A 26,166-nucleotide genomic window follows, 5' to 3' on the forward strand; every position below is an offset into this window, starting at 1 on the left:
TTTTCGTTGGATCTTCTCTATGTCTTCTGTTAATCGAAACTGGTAAAGAGTCCCAGAGGGATTAGCAGTACTCAATAATCGGTCGAACCAGTGATTTGCAAGCCAATTCGTTCATGGGGTTACTGCATTTCCTTAAGATTCCTCCTATGAATCTCAGTCTGGCACCTTCTTCAAATGGTTAAAATGGCTCTGAGCACTGTGGGGCTTAACTTCTGAGGTCATCAGTCCCCTAGAACTTATAACTACTTAACCTAACTAACCTAAGGACATCACACACATCCATGCCCGAGGCAGGATTCGAACCTGCGACCGTAGCGGTCGCGGGGTTCCAGACTGTAGCGCCTAGAACTGCTCGACCACCCCGGCCGGCATCTCTTTTATGTACACTGGGCATTGATATATAAACATATAAAGGGGTTTTAATCCACTATTAATGTTTAAGCAGAAACAGCATTTATCATTTGTAGTTACTAGTTCCCTTACTTATTCACTTATGTTGATGTTGTAACGTATGTGTTAAAGAGCAAGAAAGAGGAGAGAATATCAGCATTAACAGATCCTAAGATCTGCTTCAGGGGGTAGTCAGACAGGGCCAAATCTTCATTTTCTCCTTCAGTATTTTCCGTTGCGCACATTCACCCGCCTGGAGTAACATCTTGGAGGGGTAGTCTTCGCTCCCCTTGCGCCCTCAATCTTGAGCTGGTATATGTGGCGGAAAGGGGAAGGAGGGGGTGGAAATCATTCCCCATTGCCGATTTCCCTTTACGCATAGGAATGCCGTCTTCCAACTGACTTCAGTACACCAAAAGACGTCACTTAATCTGTGACAGGTTTGAACACCACTATAAAGGAGGCAGATTTTGCTCTCGGCAGACTGTCGTCTGCTGACGGAGGACGGTCATTATCTTCGATAGCTCCAAGGAAGGAGGTTGGTTCAAATGACTCTGAGAACTATGGGACTTAACATCTCAGGTCATCAGTCCCCTAGAACTGAGAACTACTTAAACCTAACTAACCTAAGGACATCACACACATCCATGCCCGAGGCAGGATTCGAACCTGCGACCGTAGCGGTCGCGCAGTCCAGACAAGCGCCTAGAACCGCTCGGCCACCAGCGGCCGGCCAAGGAAGGAGGATTAGGGTTTAATGCCCTGTCTACACAAGCACAAATTCTGACAGTTTCAAGGAAGGAGAAGGAAATAGGCCGTTCCCTTTGAAAGGAACCATTCCGCCACTTGCCTGGAGCGATTTAGGGAAGCCACGGAAAACATAACTCAAGATGGTGGGACGCGTATTTGAACCGTCGTCCTCCCGAATGCAAGTGTTGTGTGCTATCCACTGCGCCACCTCGCTTAGTTGAAAGTTTGAGCTTTGCTTCGTATTTGACGCTGTCTGAGATTCTATACCAGGGTGTCGCCTCGAAAACTTCTACACAGTGTCGAAAGCACATATTTGATGAAATAACAGGTCCATTTGTATAGAAACTTCTTAGTTTCCACGAACGATTTCGGCCCCTAAGCTGTTATCGAGTGGTCGATTCTGTACAACTATAACACGCCGGCCATGAAAATATACAGTCTGATAAGTAAGATCGTGATCGTCATCACATACAGATGGTAAAAGAAATCGCCTTAATTCTTTCACAGCCCAACAGAGGGAATCTTTGTCCTTCGTGCAACGTCCATAAAGCATTTGTTTAATTTGAATTCCTGACTGAAATACACAAGAAAAAACATGAATGAAGCTTACGGGTCCCATTTATCAAATATGTTTGATGCTGACTGCCAGAAGTTGGTTCAACGACAAAACTGAAGATTGGATACTCAGGAGGACAATGATCCGAAGCACCATAGCAGCACTGCAGTGACTGGAGAAAGGTGTGTAGGAATTAAATTTGCCTCACAGTCGCCTGACGCTCACCCTACTGAAAATGTAGGCTCTTACACAAAGAAGAAGTTACAAGGAAAAAAGATCTTTAATCTGAAACAGCTGTCAACGCAAATGCGTCGCATTCGGAGGTCTCTTCCAAGTGAATACGCGGAAAACTTGGTTTCAAGCATGCCTCGGTCATGCCAAGCAATTATCGACACTGCTCTCCACTGGACGTATTATTAATCGTAAATGCATTTTTCTCTTGTTCGTATATGATGTATGTATAAGTTTCAGTTTGTTGTCAAATACTTTTTTCTGCTGGTTAACCTGCCCACGATCTTACTTAACAGACTGTTTCGAGAATGAGATTTTCACTCTGCAGCGGAGTGTGCGCTGATATGAAACTTCGTGGCAGATTAAAACTGTGTGCCGGACCGACAGCTAGAGCACTTGCCCGCGAAAGGCAAAGGCCCCGAGTTCGAGTCTCGGTCCGGCACACAGTTTTAATCTGCCAGAAAGTTTCATATCAGCGCACACTCCGCTGCAGAGTGAAAATCTCATTCTGGAAACATTCCCCAGGCTGTGGCTAAGCTAAGCTAAGTGTCTCCGCAATATCCTTTCTTTCAGGAGTGCTAGCTCTGCATGGTTCGCAGGAGAGCTTCTGTAAAGTCTGGAAGGTAGGAGGCGAGGTACTGGCAGAAGTAAAGCTGTGAGGACGGGGCGTGAGTCGTGCTTGGGTAGCTCAGTTGGTAGAGCACTTGCCCGCGAAAGGCAAAGGTCCCGAGTTCGAGTCTCGGCCCGGCACACAGTTTTAATCTGCCAGGAAGTTTCTTAACAGACTGTGACTTATGTCAGAGATGCGAAGACCGTTGGACAAAATAACAAGAATTTACTTTTCACAACTAAGGAAAATGCGCGATGGAATATAAGAGCAACTGACCCCCTTTTCAATAAAATTCTTATGTTTGTGCTACTGCCTTAAGAAGTGAGAAGCTATAGACATTTTAGCACTGTTGCAGGCATACTTTAAGACGGGGGATGCCTGCAATAGTACGTGGACGTCTGTAGTTTTATCCCACCTTGTCGCGCTCACAAGAAGAATTTTCTGCATGGACTTATTAAACGTATTTACTATCGATCGGATTTCAGTCTATTACGCCAGTCACAACTCACTATGATGAGTGTTAATGCTCGATCTTTCACTTTATGAGGACTCTGTCCTCATGTCAACCACGCATACATACACTCCTGGAAATGGAAAAAAGAACACATTGACACCGGTGTGTCAGACCCACCATACTTGCTCCGGACACTGCGAGAGGGCTGTACAAGCAATGATCACACGCACGGCACAGCGGACACACCAGGAACCGCGGTGTTGGCCGTCGAATGGCGCTAGCTGCGCAGCATTTGTGCACCGCCGCCGTCAGTGTCAGCCAGTTTGCCGTGGCATACGGAGCTCCATCGCAGTCTTTAACACTGGTAGCATGCCGCGACAGCGTGGACGTGAACCGTATGTGCAGTTGACGGACTTTGAGCGAGGGCGTATAGTGGGCATGCGGGAGGCCGGGTGGACGTACCGCCGAATTGCTCAACACGTGGGGCGTGAGGTCTCCACAGTACATCGATGTTGTCGCCAGTGGTCGGCGGAATGTGCACGTGCCCGTCGACCTGGGACCGGACCGCAGCGACGCACGGATGCACGCCAAGACCGTAGGATCCTACGCAGTGCCGTAGGGGACCGCACCGCCACTTCCCAGCAAATTAGGTACACTGTTGCTCCTGGGGTATCGGCGAGGACCATTCTCAACCGTCTCCATGAAGCTGGGCTACGGTCCCGCACACCGTTAGGCCGTCTTCCGCTCACGCCCCAACATCGTGTAGCCCGCCTCCAGTGGTGTCGCGACAGGCGTGAATGGAGGGAGGAATGGGGACGTGTCGTCTTCAGCGATGAGAGTCGCTTCTGCCTTGGTGCCAATGATGGTCGTATGCGTGTTTGGCGCCGTGCAGGTGAGCGCCACAATCAGGACTGCATACGACCGAGGCACACACGGCCAACACCCGGCATCATGGTGTGCGGAGCGATCTCCTACACTGGCCGTACACCACTGGTGATCGTCGAGGGGACACTGAATAGTGCACGGTACATCCAAACCGTCATCGAACCCATCGTTCTACCATTCCTAGACCGGCAAGGGAACTTGCTGTTCCAACAGGACAATGCACGTCCGCATGTATCCCGTGCCACCCAACGTCCTCTAGAGGGTGTAAGTCAACTACCCTGGCCAGCAAGATCTCCGGATCTGTCCCCCATTGAGCATGTTTGGGACTGGATGAAGCGTCGTTTCACGCGGTCTGCACGTCCAGCACGAACGCTGGTCCAACTGAGGCGCCAGGTGGAAATGGCATGGCAAGGCGTTCCACAGGACTACATCCAGCATCTCTACGATCGTCTCCATGGGAGAATAGCAGCCTGCATTGCTGCGAAAGGTGGATATACACTGTACTAGTGCCGACATTGTGCATGCTCTGTTGCCTGTGTCTATTTGCCTGTGGTTCTGTCAGTGTGATCATGTGATGTATCTGACCCCAGGGCCGGCCGCGGTGGTCTAGTGGTTCTAGGCGCGCAGTCCGGAACCGCGGGACTGCTACGGTCGCAGGTTCGAATCCTGCCTAGGGCATGGATGTGTGTGATGTCCTTAGGTTAGTTAGGTTTAAGCAGTTCTAAGTTCTAGGGGACTGATGACCACACAAGTTAAGTCCCATAGTGCTCAGAGCCATTTCTGACCCCAGGAATGTGCCAATAAAGTTTCCCCTTCCTGGGACAATGAATTCACGGTGTTCTTATTTCAATTTCCAGGAGTGTATTACATGTGCTTAATAAGACAGGTGTCTTCGATATTTATACAAAAGAACGTAGCACTTCATATTATGATTACAAGGGGCATTCAGAAAGTAATCAACAGATTTTTTCTCGGCCAGTTTCATTTGAAAAAAAAAACGCGGAATTTGTTGTGGGACATCGTGGTATATTCGCGCTTAGCCCTTACGTTTCATGAAGTTCCGACAGGTGGCGATGCTTCACGGAGCATTCAAAGTGGTTTCTGTAGCGGAGGTGCGTTTCAAGCAGAGATTTCTACGGACATCTGGCAAGGGACGAAAGAACGGTGGCTCGTTGGGAGAGGCGCCTGTCACCATCACAACAAGGTTGCGCAGACCTGTCCCATCTCCATCGTGCCAGCCTGCAATACTGGAAAGAGTGGACACTCTCACTCGACCTGATCGACGGATCGCAATCAAACCCCTCGCTGAGCAACTAGACTGGGACTCTGAAGGGGTTATTCTGTTTGATGTCCTCCCCCATGGTGCAACGATCGACTCCGAAGTGTGCTGTGATACCCTCAGGAAACAGAAGAATCAATTTCAGCGTGTCTTCGCCACACAAATGCAAACGAACTTGTCCTTCTCCATGACAACGCACGGTTTCACACAAGTCTGCGCACCCGAGAGGAGGTCACAAAACTTCATTGGACTGTTCTGTCTCATCTGCCAGCCCGGATCTCTCACCTTTCGACCTCCATCTGATTAGCCCAACGGAGGATGCACTGCGCGGCAAGCAGTTCATGGATGGTGGAGAAGTTATTTTTGGAACAAGACGTCGATCAGTAGAATGTTAATATAGAGGTATACCGGCTCTCGCAATAAGGTGACGTAAGACCGTCGCGCTGAACGGAGATTATGTTGAAAAACAAGGTTTTGTAGCCAAAAGGGTGGGGTGTATTGGATCCTGAATAAAACAGATCTGCTTTCATGAAAAATAATGCATTACTTATTGAACGTTCCTTGCACAACCGAATTCATGTTAAAAAAGGAGACGAGGTACTGGCAGAAGTACAGCTGTGAGAACGGGGCGTGAGTCGTGCTAGGTTAGCTCAGGTGGTAGAGCACTTGCCCGCGGAAGGCGAAGGTCCCGAGTTCGAGTCTCTGTGAGGCACGCAGTTTTAATCTGCCAGGAAGTTTCATTCTCGAATTCATGTTGCCTGCACACCTAATTTTCACTGTGTGACTTTTTACAGATCGTGGCTAGACATGGTTATTTGAGGGCAGTGTCCTCTTAAAAGAAACGGTGCACTGATACACTTTACAGTGAACTCACACTTGAGAATGGCGTAATAACCCGAAATTGTGAAGGCGTATAAATGTATTTAATAACGCTCCAGGCGGAAAATTTTGCCCTTTCTAAAATATTGCTGGACTGTGGACACGAATATACAGAAAATAATCTGAACTAACTAGGAAAAAATTCTGCTTTTATTGAAATAGCTGATTTACGCTAAACAGACGTTCAGATACTGCTTCGTGGTGACACCTGCGACAGCCTCGTGATGCGACCTCGCCGCTTTGTATCCGAGCGTGAACGACCAAGTGTCGACTTGCCGTACTGGTGGCGGCTCCTCCCGTTACACGGCGCGCCGTCCGAGGCCTTGGGACATATCTCGTTAAGATGGGGCGCTGCGGCGACGCCTCCATAAATTTGGCTGCCACGTGCTACCGAGACCCCTCACGCTCCAATGCTGTTACCGCCGCCTCCACATTATTCCCGTATACGGTCGCCGGAAGTGCTTAACTGTACTTACCTGTTCCTCACACCGGCTTCACCTAAATAAACACATGGAGGCCGGGAAGACCATCACATATTTCAAAGCGGTAACCGAGATAACTCCTGAATGTGTATGACGGTAACTGAATAGATTTTTGTCCGGGAAAGGTACTATGGCAGAAGCAGAGGAACGGAGATGAACAGTAAGGAAAAGACCAGAGAGTAAACTATGAAAGACAGGAATGGAGATCGTGAAACGTCACCAAAAGTTATTTGTGCTGAGCAGCGTAATGCCGAACAGTTGACTTTTTCCGAAGGGCGATACTAACTCATCTAATAGCACGAGAAAAACTAGTTACAGATACAATGGAGACAGGAAGCACTCTTGCAGATACATGCAATTTGAAGTCAACATGTGACTGGGATGAACAGTCGAGTGCAAGAGGGCCGGGGAGGATGTCAACGCATCTTTTGACGCAGACATAATGGGTACACAACGTATTTCGAGTTTTAGGAGGCACTGAGTACTGCACGTCGATTTTGGTGTATTGCCGAGAGTAATAGCGTGTCGATGGCAGGATTCACCGTCAACTGTCGCCGATTGCAGCAGCAATCAGACGAACCATCGAGTAACAAATAAATTACGGTTTTATGCTACCACCCTGAAACGGCACAGGTACAGTGCAAGACTACCCTGGTAATGCGGACTAATTTGAAAATCTACAGACAAGTTTACTCCGTGATAGCAACAACTTTCACTTCCTAGCCGTCCATTTGTCTACCTGGTCAAGCATCTGTGAAATTTATTCTGTCTTTTGACGGTGGTTGTTGTTGATAGTCTACATAGGAAATTATCACTTTTACCAGAATTTAAAGGAAACTTGAATGCTGCAATAATTTAATGTAGTGATGGCACTCTCATTATTCTAGTCAGTTATTGGTGGGTGATTATTATATCAAAAAGGATTAATCTTTTATAAAAATTTTGGCAGAAGTTCATTAATCGCAAAACAGGACAAACAAAACAAGTTAAGCGAGATGACAAATAAAAATCATGAACTACTGGCAACACAAACCGACGCAACAAATAGTTAGCATTCCACTGGGAAAGGATTGATTAGTAAAAACTGAAGTTGTCTGATTGATCTGTTTAACTTGGCTCAAAAACATGGCTAACGCAATCTGAAATTATCTAACGCTGAATAGACTTTGATGGATTTGTTCTACACAGACGTTATACGACGTCGGTGCAGTTGAGAACAGGTGGCGAGACTATGATTCTGTTCGTCCTCACAAAGCAAAGCAGCAATACCATACCCCCTTCTCCATGCGTAGCGCTGTCGCAGGTGACGGCCGTGGTACAAGCATCTGCAGTATAGCGATGTGCGGTTCCTGTACTGAAAACACAGAAGATTCCAGCACGTGACACTACCATTCGCTGGTCGTACCATGCGCTAATTTGAATCACTGGTACGGCAGGTGAATATGGGATGGTGGTGAGGAATGAAAGAGGAAGCCGCCTGGTAGAATTTTGCGCAGAGCATTAATTAATCATAGCTAACACTTGATTCAAGTATCATGAAAGAAGGTTCTATACGTGGAAGAGGCCTGCAGACACTGGAAGGTTTCAGATAGATTATATAATGTTAAGACAGAGATTTAGGAACCAGATTTTAAATTGTCCAGGGGCAGATGTGGACTCTGACCACAAGGTATTGGTTATGAAAAGTAGATTAAAACTGAAGAAACTGCAAAAGGTAGGGATTTAAGGAGATGGGACCTGAATAAACGGAAGGACCCAGAGGTTGTAGAGAATTTCAGAGGGAGCATTAGGGAACGATTGTCAAGAACAGGGGAAAGAAATACGGTAGCTTTTAGAGATGAAGTCGTGAAGGCAGCAGAGGATCAGGTAGATAAAGAGATGAGGGCTGTTAGAAATCCTTGGGTAACAGAAGAGATACTGAATTTAATTGATGAAAGGAGAAAATATAAAAATGCAGTAAATGACGTAGGCGAAAAGGAATACAAACGTCTCAAAAATGAGATCGACAGGAAGTGCAAAATGCCTAAGCAGGGTCAAATGTAAGGATTTAGAGGCGTTTATCAATAGGGGTGAGATAGAGACTGCCCACAGGAAAATTAAAAAGACCTTTGGAGAAAAGAGAACCACTTGTGTGAATATCAAGAGCTCAGACGGAAAACCAGTTCTAAGCAAAAAGGGAAAGCAGAAAGGTGGAAGGAGTGTATAGAGGATCTATACAAGGGCAATATACTTGAGGGCAATATTGTAGAAATGGAAGAGGACTTAGATGAAGATGAAATGGGAGATATGATACTGCGTGAAGAATTTGACCGAGCAGCGACAGACCTAAGTCGAAACAAGGCCCTGGAAATTCTCTGATGTTATCTATAACAGTCTGACAATGGACATGCAGTTTATTGATTACATGCATGTAGAAAACTTGTTCTGAGTTAAGGCTGTCAAACAAGGTTTGAAGAAGAATAAAATGCCACTACCACACGACAGATAATGTAGAAAATACTTTTTGACGTATTTTGGCATGATGCGCTCTCCCCATACATAATACAAAAGTGTCGAGATGTATCTGCTGCCTGGCTGTCTATTAAATCTGAAAAGAACAAAATGTCGCAGAGGTTAGCCCTTATTTTGACATGCGACTATTTTGGGTTGAGAAGTGAAGGAAATTATGTTCAAAGTTCCATTAGATTGATAACTTCAGCAGATAGGAGAATTGCGTTTTAAAAAACTTACTTGTGAAGAAGCAATATTTAACATCTCTCGTAGTTCGTTAACAGGGACAATAGATACTGGGTAGAAATTCGCGTCCGTTAAAAATGTCTGCGTTATGTAATTTAAAGTTGATATTTGCTAACTAATACTGTCTAAAATCGGGGTATATCACTCTCTGTATGCCTAATCAGGAATGACTGTTAGTTTCCGTCAGTCACGAAATCTTTGCTTAGTCTGCCTGACCTGGGTTTGAATCCATATGCAGAACGAGACGGTTCGTCGTGTCATTTGAAGTTCAAACATATTCTCAACTAGCTGCTCGTGAATAACTCAAATTTTTAATGTAATTTTGTGTTAAATAATAAGTACGGTATGTTACTTTGAAGAGGAAAACATGAATACGACGGAACTTGCTACGTGCATTACCTATCTGACGTAATAATGAGAGTGGTAACATTACAGGTATGTCATTCATTGTAATAAATGTGAGCTTACAAGCCTTAAGGACAGTCTTATCTGTGATAAGGTGTTCCCTGATATCTGTAGGATTGTGGTATTTTTTTACATTCTGAGTTATTGCGATACAGAGCAGTGTTTTCTGGTGGTGACTTGTTGGAACCATTTTCAATAGTCAAACGACTTTACCAAGGAGCGATTAGAGGACCTGCTAGACAACTGCGTTATGCGGGTTGCATGCGAATCAGGCGAAATGCAATTCAGGGTGTTCGGATACTTTTGAGCATGACTGTACTTAGAGAAAGCTTTTGACTTTGTTGTCTGGAATACTCTCTTTCAAATTCTGAAGGTGGCAGTGGTAAAATACCGTGAGCGAAAGGCTATTTACAATTTTTACAGAAACCAGATGGCAGTTACAAGAGCCGAGGGCATGAATGGAAGCTGTCGTTGAAAAGGGAGTGAGACAAGATTGTAGCTTATCCCCGATGTTATTCAATCTGTATATTGAGCAAGTAGTTAAGGAACCAAAAGAAACATTTGGAGTAGGAATTGAAACGTCCCCTTAGAACAATTATACACGACTGTGCTGATAAACCTCTTACACTATTTGCTTTTCAAACAGCTGAGAAAAACTGAACGTACTCAAACATTCACTAAAGTGACACACAATATTTTTAGCGCAACGCAATCTGACTATCAAAGATCCCTGCAAAAGAATGACCCTGACTAACTTTAACCTATACCTTTCATAAATCACTTACCTCACAAAAATCTTCGTTACTGGAACTACTGCAATACAGCGAGCGCCACTACTGCCAGCTAAATAAAAGATTCAAACTACTGAAGGCACTAACTACTGATAGGGATAGTTAGCAAATGAAAGATTTTAATAAAGAACAAACAATGTATTTACCTTAATATTCATAATTGACATCCAGTATTACAAATTATCAAAACTCCGCCATCTTTCTCCCCACATCCACCACTGCTGGCGGCTCACCTCCAACTGCGCAACGCTACGCGCTGTTCACATCCAGCTGCCGCTGCCCAACACTACAATGGCAGACAACAATGCAAACTAGCCCCAGACTGCACACAGCACAGCCAGTGATTTTCATATAGAGCGCTACGTAACTTTGCCAATAAGAAAACATAAACAGCCTATTTACAGAATTAAAATCCATGGAGAAGAGGTTATCCGATGACACTGTAATTCTGTCAGAGATAGCAAAGGACTTGGAAGAGCAGCTGAACGGAATGGACAATGTCTTGAAAGGAGGATTTAAGATGAACATCAACAAAAGCTAAACGACGATAATGGAGTGTGTTCGAATTAAGTAACTTGATTCTGAGGGAATTAGATTATTAAATGAATCACTTAAAGTAGTAGATGAGTTTTGCTATTTGGAAACTAGAATAACTGATGATGGTCGAAGTAGAGAGGATATAAAATGTAGACTGGCAATGGCATGGAAAGTGTTCCTGAAGAAGAGAAATTTGTTAATGTCTAGAATAGATTTAAATGTCAGGAAGTCTTTTCTGAAAGTGTGAACTGTAGCCATGTATGGAAGTGAAACATGTACGATAAATAGTTTAGAAAAGAAGAGAATAGAAGCTTTCGAAACTTGATTACAATTAGAGGTGTAGATCACATAACTAATGACAAGGTACTGAACTGAGGAGAAGAGGAATTTGTGGCACAACTTGACTAGAAGAAGGGATCGGCTGATAGGATATGTTCTGAGGCATGCAGGAGTGATCATTTAGTATTTTAGGGCAGCGTGGATGGTAAAAACCGTAGAGGGAGACGAAGAGATAAATGCACCAAGCAGATTCAGAAGGATGTAGGCTGTAGTAGTTGCTTGCAGATGGAGAAGCTTGCACAAGATAGAGTAGCATGGAGAGCCGCATCAAATCAGTCTCTGGAATGAAGACCACAACAACAACATACGGCAGTGTGCACAAAATGATCAAACGTCAGGACGACTGACCTGATAGAAATAAGGTTACCCTCTGCACAGCGAGTTGTCCGAGATGAGGTCTTAAGTGTCGGTACAGCTAAGACTTCGCCACATACTCCTCAGTCGAGACCAGTGACAGTTTGAAGTCACGCTCAGAGTGAGTTTCCCAAGAGCAATCCACTCACAACAAGAGTCAAGACCAGAATCTCCTCTCCGTACTGGATATTGAATCACAGGACCACGTTTCTCCACTCCTCCCTTTCCATCAGATCTCGGTAAACTCGAAAAAAAGAAGAAGAAAAATGTCTCACGCAAGCGCCCCCAAAAGTGTTTTGTACCGATCACAAGACGCCACGAGCTCCATGTCTCCCCTATAACTCGTCTGCACTTCCCATTAGCCAGTCTTAATCAAAGTCAATAATATTGTTTTCCCTGTTGGTGAAGCAGCAAATGCCTGACTTGCAAATTCACGCGCAGGGAGGAGAAGATGTTACACTCCCGACTGTTGTTCCCCACGGCCACTTTAGGCAGCGTGTTTTGAGTTTCCGTTTAAACAATACATTTCTCACAGAGATCATTATCTCTGGAAGGGCATAGCGCTACAGGATGTCCGACCACTGGTCTCGGCTAAACTTAGGGAACTACTTTTGTGTTCCAACACAGACCATTTCAAGGCCGCCATGAATGTTGCGCTCAGTTCTAAAATTCTTTTGAAGGCTTGAGGCTTCCCAAAAAAACTCGGCAGTGACGAAGGCTCCCTCAATAGCGTCCGGTTCAAGGTGAACATGGAAACTTGCGAATTTTTATGGGCACCATCCCTTTACAGAATGGACATTTACGACACTGTCGAAATACTTCGGCCTGGTGACCCACTTCTCTCTAGCGTCTCTGTCCTTGCCATGGCCAGAGGCGCCTGACAGGTGCATCCAGGAAGGCGTTTTTTTTTTTTTTTTTTTTTTTTGCGACTTCGGCTGAAAGCATTGTCTGCACAACGGCGCAAGAAATTCTTGCAACCAGCGTTCTGTCCCCGTGTAAATGCTTCAAACGGTTGAAATGGCTCTGAGCGCTATGAGACTTAACATCTGAGATCATCACACTAAGAACTACTTAAACCTAACTAACCTAAGGACATCATGCCCGAGACAGTATTCGAAGCTGCGACCGTAGCGGTCGCGCGGTTCCAGACTGAGTGTAAGTGCCTCGAGATGTTCCTCTCCCTAATGGCCTCTCCTGGCTTCCAAGCCCCAGATGTCAACTGCAAGATTTTCTGTTAAATAATCAAACTGTCTGCTTGTTCTCACCTCCAGAAAGTACTCTTCGAAGGAGAGCCACCGTAAAGAACCCGCATGCAGTAACAATGTACATGCCCTCCATCAATGCCTACTCATATTGATAACTTCCTGTTGTCTCACAAAAATGATAGCTAGGGTGAAATAACAACGTTAAGGACCAGCCTTGAATATGAAAATAAGTGAGAGAGTTACTCGTTCTCTCTCACAGTCCTTCCCCCCCCCCCCCCTCCCCACCCAGCCAAAGTTGATTTCTGTACGTTTAATGTGTCACGTCAGAATGTTATAGTGTGACATGGAACAGAGGAAATCATCAAATAGAACTGAGGTCTCACAAAGGTAACATAAATGCAGGGGGGGGCGACTTTGCCAACCAAGACCACACGTAACAAACTTTCCTAACTTGACTTCATTCACCCTGTGGGTCATTCAATCACGCAAAGCAGCAGGCCTGCAAGAAGAATATATGAACACTGCCGAGTGTAGTATGATTCATGTGGAACCAATGGTCGTTGCTACAGCCCAGCCTTCAGATAAACAACCACTAAGCGGTAAAAAGGTCTTGCAGCAGTATTGTTACTCACTGAAAATAGTGAGATATTTCCGAAGCTGTAAGCGATATTCATTTGTTTTACTAATCCACAGCTAAACGTTATAGTGCTTTTTGCGACCGACGTGCTCTGTTTAGACGAAGTACCCTCGTGAAATCTTCAGAATTTGAATATTTTAGGTATCAATTAGTTCGTTTTATGTTCTTCAACTTTTCATTTCGAGATACATAAAAGCATCGATAGCTCCGTGAACATTGGAGGGCAGGAAAAAATGATTGATAACTTTTCGATTCGTTCCAGCATTATCTTTTCGCCATCTTAATTTCAGTACACAACGAAACGTCTTTTGTTTAGATTAACATAATACAACTTCAGGCAGAAATTATTATTAAAAGTTGTATTACCCGTTGATACCAGATGGAACAAAATTTTTGTACGTCACTAGTTGTGTCATGCTCTTATCTTTGACTAAATTTTGAGAATAATGTAATAATCACCTTAATTTATCCTGTAATATGCTTCCTTATGGGAATTATAACGAAACTATTTGACCCTGAAGTAGCTTTATGTCGATAGCAAGACATGCGCGAAATGCAAAGTAGCCCCAGACTTCAAGATGAATGTAATAATTCCGATTACGAAGAAGGCAGGTGTGAATGCTACCGAACCATCACTTCAATAAGTCATGCATTATTTAACAGAAGAATAGAAAGAATGGTAAAAGCCGAAGTCGAGAAAGATCAGTTTGAGTCCTGGAGAAACGTAAGAACATGTTTGGTAATACTGATCCTGCTTCTTACACGACAGACTGAAGAAAGATAAACTTAGTTTACATCATCATCATCATCATCATCATTTAAGACTGATTATGCCTTTCAGCGTTCAGTCTGGAGCATAGCCCCCATTATAAAATTCCTCCATGATCCACTATTCAGTGCTAACATTGGTGCCTCTTCTGATGTTAAACCTATTACTTCAAAATCATTCTTAACCGAATCCAGGTACCTTCTCCTTGGTCTGCCCCGACTTCTCCTACCTTCTACTGCTGAACCCATGAGTCTCTTGGGTGACCTTGCTTCTCCCATGCGTGTAACATGACCCCACCATCTAAGCCTGTTCGCCCTGACTGCTACATCTATAGAGTTCATTCCCAGTTTTTCTTTGATTTCCTCATTGTGGACACCCTCCTGCCATAGTTTCCATCTACTAGTACCTGCAATCATCCTAGCTACTTTCATATCCGTAACCTCAACCTTGTTGATAAGGTAACCTGAATCCACCCAGCTTTCGCTTCCATACAACAAAGTTGGTCGAAAGATTGAACGGTGCACACATAACTTAGTCTTGGTACTGACTTCCTTCTTGCAGAAGAGAGTAGATCGTAGCTGAGTGCTCACTGCATTAGCTTTGCTACACCTCGCTTCCAGTTCTTTCACTATGTTGCCATCCTGTGAGAATATGCATCCTAAGTACTTGAAACAGTCCACCTGTTCTAACTTTGTTCCTCCTATTTGGCACTCAATCCATTTATATTTCTTTCCCACTGACATTACTTTCGTTTTGGAGATGCTAATCTTCATACCACAGTCCTTACATTTCTGATCTAGCTCTGAAATATTACTTTGCAAACTTTCAATCGAATCTGCCATCACAACTAAGTCATCCGCATATGCAAGACTGCTTATTTTGTGTTCACATATCTTCATCTCACCCAGCCAGTCTATTGTTTTCAACATATGATCCATAAATAATATGAACAACAGTGGAGACAGGTTGCAGCCTTGTCTTACCCCTGAAACAACTCTGAACCATGAACTCAATTTACCGTCAACTCTAACTGCTGCCTGACTATCCATATAGAGACCTTTAATTCCTTGCAAAAGTTTGCCTCCTATTCCATAATCTCGCAGAACAGACAATAACTTCCTCCTAAGAACCCGGTCATATGCCTTTTCTAGATCTATAAAGCAAAGATACAATTCCCTGTTCCACTCATAACACTTCTCCATTATTTGCCGTAAGCTAAAGACCTGGTCCCGACAATCTCTAGGAGGCCTAAACCCACACTGATTTTCATCCAGTTGGTCCTCAACTAATACTCGCACTTTCCTTTCAACAATACCTGAGATGATTTTACCCACAACGCTGATTAAAGAGATACCTCTGTAGTTGTTACAAACTTTTCTGTTTCCACGTTTAAAGATTGGTGTGATTACTGCTTTCGTCCAGTCTGATGGAACCTGTCCCGACTCCCAAGCCATTTCAGTTATCCTGTGTAGCCATTTAAGACCTGACATTCCACTGTATTTGATGAGTTCCGACTTAATTTCATCCACCCCAGCCGCTTTATTGCACTGCAATCTATTGACCATTTTCTCCACTTCCTCAAATGTGATGCTATTTCCATCATCATTCCTATCCCATTCTACCTCGAAATCTGAAACATTACTGATCGCATTTTCACCTACATTGAGCAACTCTTCAAAATATTCCCTCCATATGCCCAAAGCATCCACAGGATTCACCAGCAGTTTTCCTGACCTGTCCAAAATACTTGTCATTTCCTTCTTACCTCCCTTTCGAAGACTGCTAATTACACTCCAGAATGGTTTTCCAGCAGCTTCACCAATAGTCTGCAACCTGTTTCCAAAGTCTTCCCACGATTTCTTCTTGGATGCTGCAATTATCTGTTTGGCTTTGTTTCTTTCTTCAACATAACTTTCTCTGTCTACCTGAGTTCTAGTATGTAGCCATTTTTGATACGCCTTCTTTTTCATTTTACAGGCTGCCTTGACTGTGTCATTCCACCAAGCAGTTTGCTTCATCCTACTTTTACACACTACTGTTCCAAGACATTCTTTAGCCACTTCTAGTACTGTGTCCCTGTACCTTGTCCATTCCTTTTCCAATGACTGTAATTGACTACATTCAACTAACTGGTACCTTTCTGAGTTCGCCGTTATGTACTTGTGCCTGATTTCCTTATCCTGAAGTTTCTCCACTCTTATCCTCCTACATATGGACCTGACCTCCTGCACTTTCGGCCTCACAATCCCAATTTCACTGCAGATTAAATAATGATCAGTGTCATCAAAGAATCCCCTGAATACACGTCTGTCCCTCACAGCCTTCCTGAATTCCTGATCTGTTATTATATAGTCAATGACAGATCCGGTTCCCCTGCATTCCCAAGTAAACCGGTGAATGTTCTTATGTTTAAAAAAGGAGTTTGTGATTACTAAGCCCATACTGGCACAGAAATCCAAGAGCTGTTTCCCGTTTCTGTTGGCCTCCATATCCTCTCCAAACTTACCCATAACCTTTTCATACCCTTCTGTTCGATTTCCAATCCTGGCGTTAAAATCACCCATGAGCAGAATACTGTCCTTGTCCTTTAACAACTACATCACTGAGTGCCTCATAAAAACTATCCATCTTATCTTGATCTGTCCCTTCACAATGCGAATATACTGACACAATCCTAATTTTCTTGCTACACACTGTGAAATCTATCGACATCAGTCGTTCGTTTACATACCTTATTGCAACTACGCTGGGTTCCATTTCTTTCCTGATGTAAAGCCCTACACCCCATTGTGCTATTCCTGCTTTGACTCCTGACAGGTAGACCTTGTATTCTCCCACTTGCTCTTCTTTCTCACCTCTTACCCGAATGTCACTAACAGCTAAAACGTCCAGCCCCATCTTACTTGCAGCCTCTGCCAGCTCTACCTTCTTCCCAGAGTAGCCCCCATTGATATTAATAGCTCCCCGTCTCATTACCATTTTTTTGCTAAGTCGTATCTTAGGAGTCCCTGGTTTGTCAGTTAGAGGTGGGACTCCGTCACCTCCAAAGGTCCGAGGCATTTTGCTCTGATTGTTGCCAGCATGATATTTAAAGTACCATTGAAGCAGGTTGCTAGCCTTACTTGCCCCGAGTCCCATTGGGTTTTACCCCTAACGGCTGAGGGACTAACCGGTGGATTTGGTAGTCTTTGCTGTATGAGCACAAAGGTGACCACGACTCAGAATATGTCCGAGATGCCCAGCCTTATTCCAAAGTAACTGGTATCCCGACTGCCGGGACCACTTACTTGGCCACTCATACGTTGCCCGTGGTTCATGAACTAGGACATGACTACAGGAACCCACACCATGAACCACACTTAGTTTACAGCACTCGTAAATTTAGAGGAAGTTTTCGACGATGTTAACTGAAATATTCTCTTTGAAAATTTATCTGCGAGGGCTTTCATCTGAATTTTTATCTGAAAATTCTTCAGGCTTTTTAAATAAAATAAGCTATGTTAACATTCTACTTCGTTACTCGTCATGTCTACAAATTATCAGCCCTCTGTCCCTGGAGGGCTTCGTATAAAGTTATCACGTGTTATTGTAATTTATTCATTGCTGTTACGATTTGTCTTGGGTGGCTGCGCAAAAGTTTTTCTTATTGCAATATTGCCACGTATCTGAAACCTCATAAAAAAGGAGGACACCTATGTTTAATTGTCAATTTTGGTAACTTATTACCCACCTTATTATGAAAGGTCCCGAATGTTTACTTACCACCGACGCACAGCTAAGAAACTGAAGTTCAAAAATAATATTTAAATCTGCAACGAGTAGGACCAAAGAGAGTACAAATTTTTGTTGTCATGGCTGCGAGAACAGTAGTCTCTCGTCGAATAATATTACTTTAACTATTTTTCTGCACTTTAGTGGAAGGTTTTCTACATTTTCACTGGTATTCAGAGCTCAAAATTATTCCATTTTTTTACCGCGTGAAAACATTAATCAACTTCCTCGCTTAAAATGTCGTAGTAAGTTCAGTCTCCTTTTTTCTTATATGACAACAAGGCTAGTCAGCGTTAAGTGCATTAAAAATGAGCATCTCAAGGTCGTACATAGGTGATTAATTATTATGAAAGAATAGTAAAAAGTGCTTTTCATACGTATATTTTACACTTTAAAGGAATCCACACATACAAGGCAAGTTGTCTATAGAACCGTTCTAAGTTATGGCTTATATACTATCACCAAAGAGCTTACTCAAAAACATACAATATTGCTTGTTTTTTAAATAACATTACTCAAGTTACTTTCAATATTGCTTTTCCACTTTTTTTCACACAAACTCTTTCAGTATTACTTTTTCAGTTTGGGATGATAATATATATAAAAAATATACGTAATTTTACTTGTTGCGTTAGGGACACTTGTAAGATCGGTTAATCTACATCTACATCTACATCCATACTCCGGAATCCACCTGACGGTGTGTGGCGGAGGGTACCTTGAGTACCTCTATCGGTTCTCCCTTCTATTCCAGTCTCTTATTGTTCGTGGAAAGAAAGATTGTCGGTATGCCCCTGTGTGGGCTCTAATCTCTCTGATTTAATCTCATGATCTCTTAGCGAGATATACGTAGGAGGGAGCAATATACTGCTTATGTGACTGTAGGCTTTCCCGGCGTAAACTATTGATGAAGGTTTCTCGGGTCTCCAGCCGGGTGGTAGCGTTGATATCTCGCGACGTTTCGGGAAGCCAGAAGATGGGTAGTATGACACTTCCCGAAACGTCGCGAGATATCAACGCTACCACCCGGCTGGAGACCCGAGAAATCTTCATCAATATACTGCTTGACTCCTCGGTGAAGGTATGTTCTCGAAACTTCAACAAAAGTCTGTACCGAGCTACTGAGAGTCTCTCCTGCAGAGTCTTCCACTGGAGATTATCTATCATCTCCGTAACGCTTTCGCGATTACTAAATGATCCTGTAAGGAAGCGCGCAGCTCTCCGTTGGATCTTCTCTATCCCTTCTATCACCCCTATCTGGTACGGATGCCACACTGGTGAGCAATAATCCCGAACTGCAGCGTGTAACAAAGCGGTGTATAATGTAACTATGTCGGTGAATTAGAAATTTCATGCCGAAATCGAGTTTCGATTTCGAAGAGTTAGTCCACACATGGACCACCCTCTTCCTCAGCATGATAGTACTGAAACCACACACGAGCCTTGCGACATTTGCAACACTCAATTCGTGGTTTAGTTTCACTGTCATCGATCATCCATCATACACTCCCGATTTCATTAGATCTGATTTCACCTGTTTTCAGAAGTTAAAGAACACCTTCGATAACTTCACTTTTATAGTGATGAAGCGTTGCAAGCAGACGTGAATTTGAGACTTCGTCAAAGAAGTCAAATATTCTCTTTTTGTGAGAACTACGTTCGTCGCAGGGTGACTACGTTGAGAAATAAATATGTAGACATGAAGCATAAAGATCTAGAATTATAATAATCTTACTTTATTTAAAGAGCTGCAAGAGTTTTCACATAAAAGAATCGAAGTCATTACTCGTACTCTCCAGGACACCCTCATTCTAGAGAGACGCATAGACGTGACTATAATAAGCCAGCTCTAATGAATGTTTCCTGCAGTCGTTCTGCTGAGATAAAGAAGCTCGCAAAGGATATACTAGTGTGAAGAGCTGCCGCAGAGCAGTCACCTGACATAAGACAAACACAGAGAATGTTCTAACTGAAAACAGGAATTTTTGAGAGTATGGCTGTGTAAAAAATACAATTTGACACTCGCAAAGAAGAAAACAGCAAATAGCCACTGTTAGCAATGATGTTTGTGTACACAACTAACGTCGTTACCAGTTTCGAAACGACAAGATTCATAATCACACAGCTGTTCACATCTATATTATTTTTATTGTTAAGTACATCAGTTGTTGGAAAAGTACAGCAAACGATTAATGTAAAGAATAATGAGTGTAATAAAAACGTGATCAGCTGGTCAGGATGAACCTGTCAGTTCGAATCCTTTAGCGGCGCTTTGATGTAGATAATTACCGTTGTTACCAGTAATCGCCCTGTGAATGTTGCAGTTCCTATTTCCACGCTTGCTAAGACAAATTGGAGAGGAATTCCGCCTTATGCAAAAGACCGTTTGCTAGTTTTGTTTTCACGCAGACATTTTACAGCACTTTTTGTGCTCTCTGCAGTGGGTTCATTTGTTTATTTTCTTTCTTACGTGAAGTTATAGACTGTTTATGTTGGTAGATTTAAATCTACTACACGATTTAAACTTGTCATAGTATTTGATGTTATAGTGTTTGTTTCCTTGTTTGCGTCGAGGTAACACTCTTATTTCTTTCCCTCTTCTCAATAAACTCTATACTTGCCGAATAAATGTAATCAATCGCATGTGTAACGTCAACAGCGAAAGATCTAACCGTGTTATCTTACACAAACAACGGGAAAGAATATTGCAACATCAAGGACTGTCACAAGCTGTAGATGTGTGGTAGATTTCAAGCTACCAGTATAAACAACCAATAGCTTCATGCGAGAACGAAAATAAACTTATAAATCTACTGAAGCTAGCACAAAAAGTTTTGAAACATACCTGGGTGAAAACTACAAAACGGTATCTTGCAATAGGCGGAATTCCTCTCCAGTCTGGTTACTGTTTTCTTCATTGCGAGAATTTACTTGGAGAAATACTCTTATTTGGACCTAGAACCAGTCAGTTTTCCTGGGGGGATGGCACTTGGAACTTCTTAATTAAGAATTTGTTTTGTGATTTTTCTCATTATTTTTTACTGTGATGCGGTGAACAGCAAAATTTTGTTGCGTCAGAAACACGTTATCAGATTTTTTGTTTAAATTAATTATGTTCAAAGAGAGATACATTGCGTTTTAGTGTCCTGATAAATATGCGATTTTACCACAGAAAAATAACAAAACAGGCGTATATCCTACGAAGTTGTTATTTTATTTACACTATCAGTTTCGTCATCTCATAAATGCCATCTTCAGGTCCCTATGAACTCCATGTATAGAGTATCAAATACACACAGGGAGTGCATGGCGACCTGAAGATGACATTACTGAGATGACGAAACTGGTCGTGTAAACATAACAACAACTTCTGAAAACAGATGACTGTTTCGTGATTTTTCTTTAGTGAATATCTGATGGGTCACTGTCCAGCATCCAAGAAGACTCACCTGAGAATGCGAGATATCATTTGGGATTTGTTTACGTTCCATTCTTCACTTAAACCTCACAAAAACAAGTTTTAATGCACTAGTGGCCATTAAAATTGCTACACCAAGAAGAAATGCAGATGATAAACGGGTATTTATTGGACAAATAATTTATACTAGAACTGATATGTGATTACATTTTCACGCAGTTTGGGTGCATAGATCCTGAGAAATCAGTACCCAGAACAACCACCTCTGACCGTAATAATGGCCTTGATACGCCTGGGCATTGAGTCAAACAAAGCTTGGATGGCGTGTACAGGTACAGCTGCCCATGCAGCTTCAACACGATACCACAGTTCATCAAGAGTAGTGGCTGGCGTATTGTGGAGAGCCAGTTGCTCGGCCACCATTGACCAGACGTTTTCAGTTGGTGAGAGATCTGGAGAATGTGCTGGCGAGAGTAGCAGTCGAACATTTTCTGTATCTAGAAATGCCCGTACGGGACCTGCAACATGCGGTCGTGCATTATCCTGCTGAAATGTAGGGTTTCGCATGGATCAAATGAAGGATAGAGCCACGGGTCGTAACACATCTGAAATGTAACGTCCACTGTTCAAAGTGCCGTCAATGTGAACAAGAGGTGACCGAGTCGTGTAACCAATGGCACCCCATACCATGATGCCAGGTGATATGCTAGTATGGCGATGACGAATACGCGCTTCCAATATGCATTCACCGCGATGTCGCCAAACACGGATGCGACCATCACGATGCTGTAAACGGAACCTGGATTCATCCTAAAAAATTACGTTTTGCCATTCGTGCACCCAGGTTCGTAGTTGAGTACACCATCGCAGGCGCTCCTGTCCGTAATGCAGTGTCAAGGGTAACCGCAGCCATGGTCTCCGAGCTGATAGTCCATGCTGCCGCAAACGTCGTCGAACTGTTCGTGCAGATGGTTGTTGTCTTGCAAACGTCCCCACCTGTTGACTCAGGGATCGAGACATGGCTGCACGATCCGTTACAGCCATGTGGATAAGATGCCTGTCATTTCGACTGCTAGTGATACGAGGCCGTTGGGACCCAGCACGGCGTTCCGTATTACCCTCCTGAACCCACCGATTCCATATTCTGCTAACAGTCGTTGGTTCCCGACCAACGCGAGCAGCTATGTCGCGATACGATAAACCTCAATCGCGATAGGGTACAATCCGACCTTTATCAATGTCGGAAACGTGATGGTTCGCATTTCTCCTGCTTACACGAGGCATCACAACAACGTTTCACCAGGCAACGCCGGTTTGTGTATGAGAAATGGGTTGGAAACTTTCCTCATGTCAGCACGTTATAGGTGTCGCCACCGGCGCCAACCTTGTGTGAATGCTCTGAAAACCTAACCATTTGCATATCACAGCATCTTCTTTCTGTTGGTTAAATTTCGCGCCTGTAGCACGTATCTTCGTTGTGTAGCAATTTTAATGGGCAGTAGTGTAGTTGAGAAGGTTGCGCAGTGGACAGTGAAGGACTGCAAACTGGTGAGAGGCCATGTCAGGATCTGTTTTTTATGAGAGGAAGGATTTAGTGGTGGTGGTTTGGTGTGGTGAGGGGGTTTGTGAGGGGGCGGAGGGATTCTAGATGGCAAAGTCTGCTGCTTTTACCGGGACTATGCGCGATGATGAGCCTCGGTGATAGACGTGGCTGTAATTCCCTAAAAAGCGTACTAAGGCGCGTAATAGGGAAGTAATCAGAAGCGAGGGTCGCTGCTTGCTGTCAGGAGCCCAGCGGCGAATCACACGCAAAAGGAGGCGGCGAGGAGGCCCCGCGCTGATGTGGGAAATTACAGACGCGCCGCACCGAGCGTTAAATGATAATCCTGCGCGTCTGTGAGAAGGCGGCGTGGCGGCGGCGGCGGCGGCGGCAGCGGCGGCCCCACGTCAGCAGGTGTGATCGTCGCGGGCCCACCGCAATCTCCCGCGAAATTACCCGCGCGCCGCCGATGCCGTCGCAGTGCTTTCTTTGCCGGTCAGTGGCTTTTGACGGCGTTCTGTACGCCTCTCTCACAGGCGAAGCCGGCAGCAAAAACGCCAATAAAAGATATATTCCAAGAACGTCGCATTCGGAACATCTCTTATCTCGCGCTTTCTCTCGATCTCGAAAGAATACGATAATCCATTCTCCGAACTTTTAACTACAAAAATGCCCATGGGTTTTTCATATGCTTAGAGAAATGGGTATGCATTATATGGAAGGACCGGTAATCGAGATAAAGTACAAGAACCATAAGCTAACAATAAGGGCAGAATATCGAGAGAGAAGTGCTGACATTAAAAAGGGCACAAGATACGGTTACAGTTTTTCTTCTCTACAATTCCATAGGTATACTAAAGTGGCAGTGACCGAAATTAAAGGAAACTAATTCGTTGGTGCCATTGGTACTTTCAGTGAAAATTAGAACAAATTACAAGATCTATTGAACAGAACAGTCTACTTAACACAGAATATGAACTGAGAGTAAACCAAAGAAACACGACGGTGTTCACGAGCAGCAGAAATGACATTAGTGACAAACTTAACATCGAAATTGAGAAACACGCAGCAAAGGAAGTAAAGGAATTCTGCTACCCTTCAACCACATTAACGCATGACAAACGAGGAAAGGGGGATATAAGAAGCAGACTAGCACAGGTTAAGAAGACATTCATTCCTAAAAGAAATACATCTACATCCATACTCCGCAAGCCACCTGACGGTGTCTGGTGCAGGGTACATTGAGTACCTCTATCGGTTCTCCCTTGTATTCCAGTCTCGTATTGTTAGTGGAAGGAAAGATTGTCCGTATGTCTCTGTGTGGGCTCTAATCTCTCTGATTTTATCCTCATGGTCTCTTCGCGACATATACGTAGGAGGGACCAATATACTGCTTGACTCCTCGGTTAAGATATGATCTCAAAACTTCAACAAAACCCCGTACCGAGCTACTGAGCGTCTCTCTTCCAGAGTCTTCCACTGGAGTTTATCTATCATCTCCGTAACGCTTTCGAGATTAAAATGATCCTGTAACGAAGCGCGCTGCTCTCCGTCAGATCTTCTCTATCTCTTCTATCAACGCTATCTGGTACGGATGCCACACCGGTGAGCAGTATTCAAGCAGTGGGCGAACAAGTGTACTATATAACCTACTTCCTTTGTTTTCTGATTGCATTTCCTTAGGATTCTTCCAATGAATCTCAGTCTGGAATCTGCTTACCGACGATTAATTTTATATGGTCATTCCATTTTAAATCACTCCTAATGCCTACTTCCAGATAATTTATGGAATTAACTGTTTCCAGTTGCTCACCTGCTATATTGTGGCTAAATGATAAAGGATCTTTCTCTCTGTGTATTCGGAGCACGTTACACTTGTCTGCATTGAGATTCAATTGCCATTCCCTGCACCATGCGTCAATTCGTTGCAGATCCTCCTGTATTTCTGTACAATCTTCCATTGTTACAACCTCTCGATGTACTACAGCATCACCCGCAAAAAGCCTCAGTGATCTTCCGCTGTTATACACAAGGTCATGTATATATATTGTGAATAGCTACGGTCCTACGACACTCCCCTGCTGCACACCTGAAATCACTCTTACTTCGGAAAACTTCCCTCCATTGAGAATGTCATGCTGCGTTCTGTTATCTAGGAACTCTTCAATCCATACATAGAGCTTAATTTGAGGAAGAAAAATCTGAGAATGTGCCGCTTGGAACACAGCATTGTATGGAAGTGAATAATGGACTGCGGGAAAACCGGGAAATAAGATGGTTCAAATGGCTCTGACCACTATGGGACTTAACAGCTATGGTCATCAGTCCCCTAGAACTTAGAACTACTTAAACCTAACTAACCTAAGGGCAGCACACAACACCCAGCCATCACGAGGCAGAGAAAATCCCTGACCCCGCCGGGAATCGAACCCGGGAACCCGGGCGTGGGAAGCGGGAACGCTACCGCACGACCACGAGATGCGAGCCGGGGAAATAAGAGAAGTCGCTTATACGGCGTTTGTTCGCCTGAGTCTATCGTATTGTTGGTCCATCTGGGATCCCTATCAGGGAAGACTGATAGAGGACATAGAGAAGATCCAACGAAGAGAAGAACGGTGCGTTTCGTCACGGGATTTTTTAACTGGCGAGTGAGCGTTACAGAGATACTAAACAAACTCCACTGGCAGACGTTACAAGAGAGACGTTGTGCATCACGGAGAGATTTACAATTGAAATTTCGGGACACCACTTTTATGGAGGAGTCGGACAACATACATCTCGCGTACTGACCACGGGGAGAAAATTCGAGAAATTAGTGACATTACAGAGGCTTACCGACAATCATTCTTCCACGCACTACTCTCGTATGGAACAGCGTTGGAGAGATCAGATAGTCGTACCGAAAGTACCCTCCACCACAACCGTTAGGTGGCTTGCGGAGTATGATGAAGATGTAGATGGAGAGAACAGTAGGGTTTCAGTTGTAGAGTTAGGAAACAATGATGAAAATTGACTGCACTGATAACATATGAAGAGATTCTCCACAGAGTCGGCGAGGAAGGGAATATGAGGACGGAATCTACTCGATGAAGAGTCACGATTAGAGGATATCTATTACGACATCATGGAACAACAGGATTATAGGGCA

General features: G+C 43.9%; 1 non-coding gene across 1 annotated transcript; it reads left to right on the forward strand.

Moving 5' to 3' along the window:
• The first annotated feature begins 2,603 nt into the window (after positions 1-2,603).
• Positions 2,604-2,678, forward strand: Trnas-cga (transfer RNA serine (anticodon CGA)). The gene has a single exon. It is a non-coding gene; the product is annotated as a tRNA-Ser (tRNA).
• The last annotated feature ends 23,488 nt before the right edge of the window (positions 2,679-26,166 follow it).

The sequence above is a fragment of the Schistocerca cancellata genome, chromosome 3, assembly GCF_023864275.1.
Source record: "Schistocerca cancellata isolate TAMUIC-IGC-003103 chromosome 3, iqSchCanc2.1, whole genome shotgun sequence".
Taxonomy (NCBI): Eukaryota; Metazoa; Arthropoda; class Insecta; order Orthoptera; family Acrididae; genus Schistocerca; species Schistocerca cancellata.